This window comes from Piliocolobus tephrosceles, chromosome 3 (genome assembly GCF_002776525.5).
Source record: "Piliocolobus tephrosceles isolate RC106 chromosome 3, ASM277652v3, whole genome shotgun sequence".
Lineage (NCBI taxonomy): Eukaryota > Metazoa > Chordata > Mammalia > Primates > Cercopithecidae > Piliocolobus > Piliocolobus tephrosceles.
Genome location: NC_045436.1, coordinates 79,698,766 through 79,711,157, shown reverse-complemented (window position 1 = coordinate 79,711,157; position 12,392 = coordinate 79,698,766). Strand labels below are relative to the sequence as shown.

At 36.8% G+C, this 12,392-nt stretch overlaps 1 long non-coding RNA gene and 1 pseudogene across 1 annotated transcript in view; one reads left to right on the top strand and one right to left on the bottom strand.

Moving 5' to 3' along the window:
* Positions 1-12,392, bottom strand: part of LOC111547963 — an 81,741-nt gene that overhangs the window by 30,843 nt on the left and 38,506 nt on the right. The gene's annotated exons all lie outside the window — the stretch shown is intronic.
* LOC111547962 lies at positions 10,001-10,745 on the top strand (annotated as a pseudogene).

Below are 12,392 nucleotides of genomic sequence, written 5' to 3'. Positions count from 1 at the left end.
AAAATGAGAAGCAAAGAAAGCACATGCATATTATATATACATATTTAAATAAGCATGCATAAGAAAGCATGAAGCATAGTTAGATTTTATATACTACATATTCATGGGAGGATTGAGGAGGAGAAGTCAGAGTTGAATGGCTGCACTCACTGAACAGGAGAAACTCTGAGATTCCAAAGAATAAGGTAAATTGTCAGCTGCCACTGCCACCTCTATCTTTCCTCTTGGGAGCTGTGGTCCCGGAAGAGGCAGATGTAGAAGACAGCCTCTAGGATGAGAATAATGATCCCAGTAGTGCTTTGCTTCCCTGGATATTCTTCAAGGGTAAAATTGCATCACAAATGTATATGCATCAAGAACTAGTATCACTGGTTCCATCTGTAGGATGTAAATTACAATGTAGTAAAGAGAAAGGTCAATGCATACTCTGCATAGGGGTTAAGTGCATGGGTTTCAGTGTCAGACAGGCAGTGTTAAGACCCTAGGACATGTGATGTAGAACCTTGTTACACAATGTATGATCCACAAGCCAACATTGTTGGCCTTGACCTGGGAGCTGATTAAAAATGCAGAATCTCAGGATTCACCCCAGACCTACCAAGTCAGAATTTGCAAATTATCAAGACTCTTGGGTGATTCTTTTGCACATAAAGTTTGAGAAACACTGGTCTAGGGTAAGTTTCTTAATCTATTCCTGTCTTAGCTTTCTCATTTCTAAAATGAGCATACAAGTACCTACTTCCTAGAGATGTGGGGATTAAATGAGGAATACATGTAGAGAGACAGCAAATGTCCAATAACTGCTAATGAAGACAAGTCATAAAATATGGTTCAGGATTTTGAAATTGAATTCTATGCTCTGCTGCACACATAATTAAATTTAACTAAAGCTGAGTTTTAATTATAAATGCTAACTGACTTTTATGACCATTTCTCCAAATGAAATAGTCACTTAAAAATGAGTAGATTCTAAAAGGGCTGTCAATACTAATTGCTTAGCTATGCAAGTCACTTTATTTTTTGAGAAATTGATTTCCTTATCTGAGCATAAGGCAGTTCAGCTAAGATCCTTTTTAATTCTAAGTTTTGAGTTTTAGTTATTTGCTGTGAAAATTAATACTCTTTTTCACTGATTAATTTGGAAGATCACAAATTAGATATAATGATGGTATAATTCCTAACCTTTCTAATTGATGACTATTTTAACTTAGAAAGCAGAGAAAAGCACAAAAAAGGAAAGGTGACCAGAATAGGATACAAAACCTGAGAAATATCTTGTGGATCTCTGTTTTCATTTCTATAAGTATAAGGTCTCTAAGGCTGCAGTTAAATGTGTTGTTGGAGGCTCTTAAACATCACTGCATAAAAATCACCTGAGCCTCTTGCTAAAAAACACGAATTCCCGGGGCCCCATCTGTAGATATTCTGATTCATGAATGAAGCCTTGAAATTCATAACAAACAAGCCGAGAAATTATAATGTAGGCAGAACACAATTTGAGAAACACCATGCTAGGTGATTTTTTTCTCATGTCAAACATAGTTTGATTCTTGCATATTAGATCATATAATATAAACATATTTTCTACTCACTTATATATAAATATTCATAAACCTTAATGTCATATATAAGTAGAACTACTGTCATTTGGGAAATATGAATATGAGTTTCAACTTTGATAAAAGCTCTACGTTGGGCATGATAAGCATCAGGTAAGCAAATAATTTAATGTCTGTATTTCTCTTTGACTTTAACTACAAAATAAAACTGAACTAAAAACTTTAGTTCTTGAAAGGATCACATGAAATAAGTATTTCAAAAGCTCTAAAGCAACTTTAGACATATTGGTTTTGATAATATTTATTCAGTTCATAATTCTTTTCAAGTTTGTAAACTTATTGAAGGCAAGGATTGCATCTTTTAAATTTCTTTTAGTGGATAGCTATTGTTTCTGCCTGCCTGACATTTCTTCCCCCTTGTTTTGGTAACGGCATCCTTGTTTTCCTTTGGGAAACCTCTGTTCTTCCATTATCAGTTCATGTTCGGGAACTGGAGGACTGGTTCAAATCTGGGTCTATCAATGAGCATGTGATCTGCCTAGCAGATCAGAGCACTCTATTTTTCCTACCACTGAAACTGGTTCAGGAATTTGTAAGTGACACAAGCCTGGCCAATAGGAGCAAGCCCCAGAACTTCTGCTGAAACCTTTGAGAAAGAGAACCCTTTTTTAAGTTTTAATTTTTGTTTATTTATTTATTTTTTGAGACAGAGTCTTGCTCTGTCGCCCAAGCTGGAGTGCAGTGACGCGATCTCGGCTCACTGCAAGCTCTGCCTCCTGAGTTCAAGCAATTCTTCTGCCTCAGCCTCCCGAATTGCTGGGATTACAGATGCCCATCACCATACCTGGCTAATTTTTGCATTTTTAGTAGAGACCAGGTTTCACCACGTTTGCCAGGCTGACCTGAAACTCCTGACCTCGTGATCCACCCTCTTTGGCCTCCCAAAGTGCTGGGATTACAAGTGTGAGCCACCGTGCCTTTCTGAAGTAGAGAAACCAGTAGCCTAGAGTCATGTTTGCTATCACAAAAGAAAGCATAGTTGGGAATAAAGCCATTGCAAAAGAAAAGAGAAATGAGAGTGTAAAAATGGCAGATATGTCTATGACATTGTTTAGGGCCTTGAATTAATCCCATCTAGACTTTTCCAGTACAAAAGCTTTCTCTGTCTCTTTCCTACCTAGGCAATTATCATGCAGTTGGAGACTTTCAACAAATGTTGACTTACTTGTTTGCTAATGAAAAAAACAAATCCTTAATCACAGATGACAAAGCAAAGATGTTAAAATTAATCATTGCAATGTTTTGGTGATTCATTCAAAAACACATTACACGCACATGTAGATAACTGAGAGTTCTGTTATTGTTTGTTTGTTTGTTTGTTTGTTTGTTTCAGTAATCTGCGGAGCAACCAAAAACATCTTGTGTAACTAGACATTAATTTTAGGCACTATCCATAAATTACCATTCTGCTTTGCATAATTCACCAAATAATCCCCATACTGAATACCAAAAGCTGCTCAGCTTGAAGAATGAGTCAGTCTGACTGTCTGGTTCTAGCTTAAAATCTAAGAACTCAGAGCTTCTGTTCTTTTGTTCCTTATTGTTTATGAGATTTGAAAACCGGTCACTTCACTTCATATCTTGCATCTGTAAGAGCTGACTAGAATACAGGATTCACAAAGCAGGTAGATATGAGGTTTTTTTCTTTGTTCATACCAATTTTAAAAAATTAAAAGGATGGCTTCAAGTAAATAATTCTTTACTCTTTTAACATGCTGCCATCATGTGGTTGCTTTGCTCATTCACATTCAAATGTCTCAAAGTTTACATTTATAGTGACTCTTAACTCAGCAAGAGTCACTAAGCAAGGTACTAAGAGGAAGCTCCCAAAGAAAATGAAGGGAAGAGAATACATTCTTCCCATAATCCTACTGCGAGGATGGTAGAAATATATGTGTTATTTGCCAAAATGCAAGGTAGAATGTGGTAGGAACCTAAAGAGACAGAGTGCAAAGGAGACTCAGAAGGGAGAGTCAACTCTCTCAGATTTCAATCTATTTAAAAAAAAATGTAAGGCTGTAATTTTAGCAAAACTATTTCATAAAATGTGACAGTACAGTAAGCCCTTGGTTAACCCCAGCTTACACCAAAATCCATACATACTCAAGTCGGCTCCCCACCATATATGGGTTTTGTATCCTGCGAATACTATCTTTCCATTGTGTTTGGTTGAAAAAAAAATCCACCTATCAGTGAACCTGTGAAGTTCAGCCTTGTGTTGTTCAAGGGTCAACTGTATTTACATATATTATTAAATCCTTGCAACATCTCAGCAATCATCTCTGTTTTAATTCTGAAGTGCTTAAAACCAACAGAGTATATGCCAAATGTCGATGTAAATTAAAAGTGAGAGTCTTTGCTCATATTTTGGACTCATAGAGCTTTACATAGTTTACCTTATTGTTTCTGAGTCCTGAGTGGTGGATAAGGCAGGAAGATTTGAGAAGAGTTCATCAAATTTTTCTAACTTAAGAACTTTGTTTACTGAATCTTGCTTTATATGTAGGTGCTAAAAAATGTGGTTTGATTAGATGAATTCATGTAAAAATACTCAAACATTTTGAGATTTTGTATTTAATTTTTGATAATCAAAGAAAAATTTAGTAAAATGACTTGGATTAAGTTCTATTATGATATTAATTGCCAAATTGTTTTTAGATTGAGTTTTAGCACCTAGAAAGAGAGTTGAAGAAGTTGTACATTTTTAAATTATAAAAAAGAAAAAAGATTTCTAGTCCTACATACAGGACGCATAGTTACGAAATTCTGCTTAGATTTAAGCACTTACATCTTGTCTGCAAATTATTCTTTTAAAATATTACAACTTTCAATTCTGAACTAAGAGAGGTCTTCCTGGTCCTGCCCACATTTAGGATCCTATCATCTCAAACCCCTGGACCTCAGCACTACTTTTTTCCCAAATCACAAGTCAGAAACAGCCAATCCAGTAGTTTGCAGCCTCCTTGCCTTCTCTCTTAAACACAAATTTTATTTAGATCACCAAAAAGATTCGTGTTATGGGTTGATTGTGTCCACTGCCCCATAATTCATATGTTGAAGTACTAATCCCCAGTACCTCGGAATGTTACCTTATTTTGAGATAGAATCTTTACAGAGGTAATCAAGTTAAAATGAGATCATTAAGATGGGCTATAATCCAGCAGGACTGGTATCCTTATAAAAAGAATAAATGTGAACACAGAAACAGTTTCAGAGAGAAAACATTGTGTAGACACTGGGAGAAGGTTGCTGTCTACAAGCCAAGAAGAGAGGTCTGGAACAAATCCTTCCCTCAGAAGGAACCAACCCTACTGAGACCTTGAGCTTGGACACGTAGTTCCAGAACTGTGAGACAATAAATTTCTGTTGTTTAAACCACCAAGTCTGTGGTATTTTGTTACAGCAACCCTAGCAAACTAATACAATTAGATTGGTAAAAATGGTTTATATCAACTTCCTTTTAGGCATGTATATCTTTGCAGCTAGCCCTAACTTCCTGTTCTGATTCTAGAAAACACAAAAACAATATATTGCTATTTTCATCCAGAAACTGTTAGTGTGTTAAATCATTTTTGAGAAAAACTAAGACCCTGGAAAGAGATTGTATACTTTAATGATCAAAGTAGAAGATTAAAAATTTGTACTTACAGGCATAAATATTGGCATTGGCAGTTATTTCTCTAAACGCATCTTCCTATTTCCCTGTCCCAGCCAAAATTCTATCAGGTTATGTGGAGAGAGGACCAATTATTTTCCTCCTTAACCCTCAATATTTCAGGCCAAGAGAAGAAAAAGAATATTAGTTTTGTGATTCACAAGTAGCAATCTTTCAAAGACCATCACCTGGAGGAGAAGAACACCAGTTGAGAATTATTGATGATAATCGTCAACCTTTTTTACCAACCTTCAATGATACCCTTATCCCCGCCTGTAGAGGGGAAGATGAGCCTGCCTCTAACTGTGAAGCTGCAAATGCCTAATATCGGTTTCCACAACCTCCTTTACAAGCAGAGCATGGACACCTGACCAAGACCACAGACCAGACATGGCCTACACTGACCAAATCAGATGTTGTAAGCCTAAAGAAGCAGGGACTGCTCCAATTTCATTTGGAAAAGCCAGTAGCAGCCACATCCATTTTCTGAGGTAACAGGAGCAGTTGTGCCACCACAGCACCCAAGGTCGATAATCAGGAATGATCAAGCCACAGAGGATAGCGCACAACAATGGCAATGCCTGTGTGATTCTGTAGCATAATTCTGAACACTGTTCATGGCTGATAAGCCTGACTACCTGCAGTTAGAACTACCCCATTTGTGCTTTAATCAGCCATAGTTTCTGTTGCTTTCAACCAAAAACTGACTGACCTAAAGAATATGGTTGTTTTAAATTTATCTTTTAAGAAATATAGAATTCTCTAATTATTTTGCTTTTTACAATAAAGGGATCAAAACATTTTACTCAGTAAATAGAAATATTAAATGTAGATTTAAATTCTTCATGAATGGTTGACAGATAGAGGTAAATAGGAAAGGAAAATAGAGAATAAGAGGCAGAAAGAAAGACAACTTATTAGATGTTCAAAAGTTTGTTTTTTAGAATTTTAAGACTAAAGACCTTCTTGATTTCTCATCATTGTTTGGCCCATATTTTACTTAACTTGAAAAATCTGTATCAAATATTTATTTAAGATAACTAAATAGAAACCATAATAGAGAATATAATATAATATAGAATGCAATTTAAAAGTATAGTGATATAATGATTTTCACCCCACAAAATGGCAAGACCCCAAAAGTGTGACAATGCACTATGTTGGAATAAATGTGGGGAAACAGGCCCTTTCATGTTGTCTGTGGAAATATAAATCAGGACAACCATGTTTTGGGAGGAAAATTCAGAAGCATACATCTGGATGACTCATGCAGCTGCCCTTTGGCCCAGCCATTCTATTTCTAGGAATTAATGCTGCAGATAGATACATACATGCATAAAACTACAAAAGTAAAAGGATATTAATGGCAACCACAATCAAGAACTAATTATATCAGTTCTGGTATATATATATAAAAAAATAGTATGCTATGAAGCTGTTAAAATAAGCTAGGAAGGTCTCCAAATGCTGATATGACAATCATAGCCAGGACTTATTGGTAAGTGGCAAAAAAAAAAATGCTTACTTATATAGTATGTTATCATTAGGGGGAAACAATAATTATAATGATCTTTATGACTATATTTGTGTGTATACGCTTGTGTGTGGATAGACTATCTCTAGAAGGTCTCTTTTTTAAAAAGCCTGTTAATACAAGTAGGGATTACTTGTGAACAGGAAATTGGGTGTCCAGGGAATAGGGCAGATGGTAGATTATGCCCTTTGTATCTTTTGAATTTTATAATACATTTCTTTATTATAGATTTTAAAATCACAAAAGGTACTAGACTATACATATATGCATGGATATAGTAAATCATTTTTAACTATAAAGAAATACAAGTATATAAAGATCTATCAAAAATTATAAGAATAAACCCAAAATTCCAAAAATAAGTACTTTATTAGGAATTAGATTCATGCAGAAAACATCCATAAATTGGTTTCTAGTTAAATAACCCACATCTGTTATTTTTGCTGATACAATGTGGTAGATAAAGCTCTTTCCCTCTCACCCTAGATCTTACCATAGGCCTGGGACAATTTGGCAAAGCAAGAATGAACTTGTTCAAAGTCTAAGAACAAAGAGGAAGAAGGTTTGTATGTGTTCAGCGAAGAAAAAGAGATACAAATTAGAGAGAAAGAAGAGGGGTCTTGAATCCATGGAGCACGGTTACACACCTTGACAGCCCTGGCTGTCTCCAATATTTGGGGAGAAATGTCTTTTCAACACAGAAATGAGAAAGATGGCTCCTATGGCAGATGGCAAAGTGGTTCCTCGTATGCACTGCCAGAGGTATGCTTAAAGCTAACATTTCAAGCAGAAAGAGACTTTAGACATTGTATATAATCCTCCTAACTCTTTTAATTTTTACATATGAAGAAACTGAAACCTAGGGAAGTTGTGACTTGCCTGAATTTACACTGCCTGAATCCAGGGGAATTAGGATAAATGTTCCCCTAACTGATGTTTCCTCAAATCTACATTCAGTACTTTTTTTCCCGCTACTCACATGAATTGCTTGCTCCCCAGAGGTAACCCTTCCATATGTGGAAGGAGGTGCTTCTTCCATGTTCAGTATAACAGAGATGCAACAAAGTGAAGGAAGCGAGTTCCCCCTTCTCTTGTAAGCCCACAGCCAGAGCAGCTAAATTTCTATACATTTGGTACAACTCTTTCAGCTGGACTTCAGTTCTACAGACGAAGGATATGTAAAGTAAGGTCAAGTTGGGGTAATGCTGTGCTGCAGCCAAGGCTGTTCTGGGTGCAAATACCAGAAGCCAACTCAAATTAGTTCGAGTAAAAAGAGTGTTAATATCTGAGATGCAGAAGTACTCTTGTTAGGTTTCATATACTTTGAGGAGAGTAAAGAAATAAGGACAGGTTTTACATGAAATGGAAAGCTGGGGCCAGGCACGGTGGCTCACACCTGTAATCCCAGCACTTTTGGAGGCCAAGGCAGGCAGATCACCTGAGGTCAGGAGTTCGAGACCAGCCTGGCCAACATGATGAAACCCCATCTCTACTAAAAAAAAATACAAGAATTAGCTGGGCACGGTGGCAGGCCCCTGTAATCCCAGTTACTCGGGAGGCTGAGGCAGAGGTTGCAGTGAGCAGAAATTGCACCACGGGACTCCAGCCTGGGTGACAGCAAGACTCTGTCTCAAAAAAAAAAAAAAAAAAAAAAAGGGAATCAAAACTGTTTTCTATATACTCTTTCAGTTTTGCATCTGACAGGACAACATCTACAAAGAATAGAATAGATGAAACTCTTGCAGCGGAACCTTAAAAAGCCATTATAGGAAAAAGGAATGAGTGAAAGATGGCTAACTATCAGTTCTTGTTTAAAAAAAAAAGCCAAGATTTTAGATTAAAACTTTAATATGAACCTAGAACATATTATTAGGAGCATAAGGCTCACCATAAGGAAAGTTATTTTTTTTCCTTTATTAGTCATACTATATCTAGAATATTGGGCTCCACTCTAGACACTATGAGAAATAGACAAAATAAAAAATTAAAATATCCAATGGGTAAAATTTTTGAAAACGTAGTTTTTCCAGAGGAAAGACCATAGCCAGAGGACTTGATAACCTTCTTTAAATATTTGAGGAGCATTTAATTAGGGATATTCTGTGTGCCTATGAGACAGAACTAGGATGAGTTAATAGAAGCTGTGGAAGTGGAATAGTGTGTGGCGGGAGGCCTTCTGTGTCACAAGGGTTCGTGTGTGATCTGTGAAGGGAGCCATGTGCTTCACTGCATGATAGAGAAAAAAACTTTTCAGCACATGGCCCAATTCAGGGGAAAAAAATTTGTAGGACACATTTTTCCAACTCAAAATAGCTTTCCTGAATTCCACTGGGGAAAGCTTTTTACAACTTAGATTAAATTCTTTAACAAACAGCAGGATGTTGAGAGATTTTGGCATTTCTTTGTAGCTATTAGAATTTAATATCTGGGCATGTTAGCAAAATAGCAACTTTTCAAAACCCTTACATTGGTGTAGTGCTTGAGTCACAAGATACCCTCACATGAGTTATTTCATTCTTGAAACACCTCTGCAAAGTAGATATAGTATTTACTATCCATGGGAAACAGGTTTAGAGAGGAAAAATGACTTGCCAGAGTCTAGCAAAGGAGGATAATGTTCAAGCAAGATTTAGTTCTCTCCTTTTAATGCAAACTTTAATGATCAAGGTGGTTGCCGTGGAGAATTTTTTCTTCTTTCTTATCACTCTGCTTAGTATGAATTCAAAAAGCAACCAATCACTGCCTCACAAGCTAGATGTACGTGTTCCTTCCATTCCCAAGAGAATTTTCAGATGAGAGTCTTTTGTTAAAACAAAGGGAACATGCTTTGTATAACTAAAAGAAGGTGCTGCTTTCAAAAAGTGCATAATCACTTAAATGTTAAAACTCTGCAATATGATTTTTTAATAGTTTATGAGAAAATGTTTTCTGTATATTTCACTTTTAATCTCCAAATACATTAATATTGGCATTATGCATTTGGATTGCTAAATAGCTATGTCATAATAACTATTGATTAATTTTTTTTATTAACCTAGGTTCCAGTGATATGGGCCCTCTACATCCAAGAAATAAAACGGCATAATGATGAACTCTAATATCAACAGTGTGTACCCAGCACCTAGCACAGTATCTACTAAGTATTAGGCAATCTATAAATATTCATCAAATAAGAGAGCTTTTTTGAGCTGCACCACTAGAAAGATGGTGGAGCAAGAGCAAAGAAAAATCCCTTTGGTTCCAGAAAATCTCCTGAAAAGGAGGAAGGCTTATCAAGCCCTCAATGCCATCCAGGCAAAGCAGGCACTTTTGGCAAAGAAGGAGCAGAGGAAAGGAAAAAGGCTCAGGTTTAAGCGACTGGAATCATTCCTACATGATTCCTGGCAGCAGAAACGTGACAAGGTGTGTCTCAGATGACTAGAAGTGAAACCTCATGCCTTGGAATTGCCAGATAAACATTCCTTGGCCTTTGTTGTACGCATCGGAAGGATTGATGGCCTGAGTTTACTGGTGCAGAGAACCATTGCAAGACTTCGCCGAAAGAAAATGTTTAGTGGTGTCTTTGTAAAAGTCACCCCCAGAACCTAAAAATGCTGCGTGTAGTGGAACCTTATGTGACCTGGGGATTTCCAAATCTCTCTGGGAACTCATTTTGAAACATGGACAAGCCAAGGTCAAGAATAAGACCATCCCTCTGACAGACAACACAGTGATTGAGGAGCATCTGGGGAAGTTTGGCATCATTTGCTTGGAAGATGTCATTCATGAAATTGCCTTCCCAGGGAAGCATTTCCAGGAGAGCTCATGGTTCTTGTGCCCTTTCCACCTCTCAGTGGCCCATCATGCTACGAAAAATAGAATGGGCTTCCTCAAGGATATGGGCATAACTGGCTATTAGGGTGAATGCATCAATCAGCTCATCCGCCAGCTGAACTAGACCCAGGTGCCAAACTGCAGTAATTTTTATCAATGAAGTGGAAGCATGTGTTTTTGTTTTTTGGGGAATTTTTATCTTCAGAGATTATTTCCTGCCTTATCTTCAAAAACTGGAAAGGAAGGGTCAAAGAAAAGACAGTAACTGGCTGGGCGTGATGGCTCACTCTTATAATTCCAGCACTTTGGGAGGCTGAGGCAGGCAGATCACCTGAGGTCATGAGTTCAAGACCAGCCTGACCAACATGGAGGAACCCTGTGTCTACTAAAAATACAAAAATTAGCTGGGCATGGTGGCGCATGCCTGTAATCCTAGCTATTTGGGAGGCTGAGGCTGGAGAATCGCTGGAATCTGGGAGGCGGAGGTTGCAGTGAGCCAAGATTGCACCATTCCACTCTAGCCTGGGCAACAAGAGCAAAATTCCATCTCAAAAACAGAAAAGAAAAGACAGTAGCTTATGTTTATAGCAAGTACCTCTCATCGCAGTCCAATTCCAAGGAAAAATTCCAGCATTTTCTACATTTGCTGCCGCCGCGTCTGAAATCAGCACATTCCATGGAGGAAGGAGTCCTGCTTTGTTGCATCTTCTATCCTAGCATTTAATGTTGGTAAATGAGTAACTCTAGCATTTGTACAAGGCTCCCTAAGACTCCTGCAGCAGTCGACCAAGCCCAGGGACATAATTGAATCTGGAGATTCCTAGGGTTTTGTTTTGAAAAAGACTTGAAATACACACAGGAAGAAAGACATAAAAATAAATGTTCATTTGTCTCTGCAAAACAAACAAACAAAAAAAACAAAAACAAAAAAACAAACAAATAAACAAACAAAAAACCAAGAGAGCTTTTTCGATAAAAACGAAACAAAAAAATCTATCAGACTTCACAGATATCTATACACCAGTGTTCACAGCAGCATTGTTGTGACCAAAGACAAAAGGTAGAAGCAACTCAAATGTCCATCACAGATGAATGGATAAACAAAATGTACATACATAAAATGGAATATTATTTAACCTTAAAAAGGAATGACATTCTGACCCATGTTCTAACGTGGATAAACTTGAAGGTGTTATGCTAAGCGAAATAAATCAGACACAAAAAGACAAGTATTCTGCTTCTGTGATGTATCTAGAGTAGTCAAACTTATAGAGACAGACAGTAGAATGGTGGTTGTCAGGGGCTGGGGGAAGGAGGAATGGGGAGTTATTTTTTAGCAGATAGTGGAGTTTCAGTTTGGAAAGAAGAAAAAGTTCTGGAGACAGACAGTATTGATGATTGCAGGGCAATGTAAATGTACTTAATGCCACTGACCAGTACACATAAAGATGGTTAAAATGGTAAATGTTATATTGTGTATATTTTACCACAGTTGTTTTTAAAAGCTAAAAAATAAATAAATAATTTACCTTTAGTTTCATGAAATTAGAAATCATGTCCCAACTCCATAATGGCATCTTGGAGATTTAATGTAGCTTAAGTTTTTAAATAATTTTTTTCTTTAAAAAAATCACTTGAATTTGAAATAATTTATTACTAAAATAAGTAGAAAAATAGCTGTCAAGTGTGAAGGAAATGATCATCTTTAAGCATAACTAAAAATTAAATTCTCAAAAGGCATAAATGCCTAAATTATTTAAAGTTTTTATAA